The following is a 2101-nucleotide window of genomic DNA, read 5'->3' as shown; positions in this document are numbered from 1 at the left end:
GCCACCAGATCCTTTGCTGTCAGAATGGACCTGCTGTGCGGGACAAAGCTCTGAGATGACACTAGCGCTTCCAACAGTGGCTCTTGCATTTCTCTCCCCAGGGTTGTTGCCCCATTGGCTGTCTGGCTCTGTGTTTCTGATGCTTTGTCCATGTCTCAAGATGTAGTTGAGATGGTGAAAACTGTCCATTTAACATCCACTTACTGCAAGAGGTGATAGCATAAAAGTGATCCTCAAGGCAAACAGAAAGAATCCTGAAGAAGATAATGAATGAACTTCCTCTTCTTTTGGAGTAGTCACCTGGCCTTTAGCAACTGGATGTATCTCTCGTTGATAGGACAAATGGGATAGGTTCTTCTTTTAAAAATAGGCAATGATCTTTTAAAGGACACAACCCCGTTTCATAACATGCAATTTTGTTAACCGCTCTGTTTAGAAGTCCAGGCTTGCTCCGGTTTCCCAGTGCCCATAGCTCTGCTTGACGTAGGAGACTGGGGCTGTGCTGGTCTTGCCACTCCAGATTACTGGATCTCACAGGATGCTGCGAGGAGACACACCCCAGGGTGACTCACTGAGTGGGAAGTTTCAAAAGATGGTTTTCCTCAGCCCTCAATTAGATAAACCACATTTTCCAGGAGAAAAACAGAACCTTGAAAAAGTTCTTTACAAACAAAGCCCTTTGCTCATGCTGCTTTGGGTTGTGTTTTCATGTGAGGGGAAGGATGACTTTAGCCTTAATCACACTTACAAATTAGCAAGGAAAATAATGCTACCCTTTCCCTTTTCCTTCCTTCCTTTGTTGCTCCGCTTTTCTCAGAAGGGGACCTTTCATGGTAGCGCTGATAAAATTAGAGCACTCCTCCTCCTTGCCTCTTCCCTCCAAGCTGTGGTTTTGACCAACCACGTGGTGAGTTATAGGTGCAGACACAGCTCTCTTTCCTCTGCCTGGGCTGCTCTGCTTTGGACATTTTCTTTTCACCTTTTAGTGCAACCATATTAAAAATGGTACATCGTGTGTCTATATTTATTGGGTAATGTTGAAACACAAGTATTCTGTTCAAAAACTCTCATTTTATGTATTTTGTACAAAAACTCTCATTTCGTGTCTTGCTCAAAATATAAGGCTAGAGCTAAGGAGAGAGCTAAGTGGTCTAAGGACCTACCTTAGGCAAGTGCACCGGGTTTGATCCCCAGTGCTGCACCTTAGACATAGCATGGAACAGGTATTTTCCATCAAGAATTGATATGTTAAACTTTAAATCCCTACAAAATGTGAAGAAAAAAATGTTAAAAATAGGAATAAACAATTACATATTTTTACAACAAAATTTAGAAATCTAACCATGTAGAGTGTGCCTAAGGAAAGTCACATGGAGAGAAAACATTCTTTCAGGCTTTCACAGAGAGCAAATTGGTCAAGCAATGGCCATGACTCATCCACGAGGCTGACACTGACAAAGGATCTAAAAACTGGGTACAGGGTTTTAGGGTAAATCCTGAGGGGATTTTACTGGCCTTGTTAGATACAGAAATTATACTTCTTATTATATAGGTCTTGATTTATCTTGGTCTTAACCATTTAGCAGAAACGTATAAAAAGTAAAGCTATATTAATATGCTAAACTGTAAAAGGCTCAAGTCAACAACTTCTGACATTGCCAGTCCTACAGATAACCTACTACTATTATGGAATACTGGACTTTATTGGATTATTTTGCTGAATTCACGTACCTACAATATTTCAATGGCAATGGAATACCCATCTCTGACAAAACTAAACAAAAAAGGGGATACAAGTGAATGACTATTTTGTATCTGTATATTCAAAATAGGATAGATATACAGCTACTTTCTCTTAACTCACTGAAAAGAAAGATTTGTACTAATAGTGTTTGGACAGGATAACATGTCTGCATCTTCTACTAAGAATAACCACTACAAAGACAATATGCAATATATTAATTATTGAAACTGTGCTAGTAATTGGTGCTTCATGTTGGGACAGCCCCAGAAAACTGGGGGTACTGTGCCAGCCACTGAAACTGGGTGTGGTGGTACATGACCTGCAATCCTAGTGGTGAGGAGGCTGAGACAGAAGGAT

This window comes from Octodon degus, unplaced genomic scaffold, assembly GCF_000260255.1.
Source record: "Octodon degus isolate 3935 unplaced genomic scaffold, OctDeg1.0 scaffold00031, whole genome shotgun sequence".
Lineage (NCBI taxonomy): Eukaryota > Metazoa > Chordata > Mammalia > Rodentia > Octodontidae > Octodon > Octodon degus.
This window is presented reverse-complemented; position numbering follows the sequence as displayed.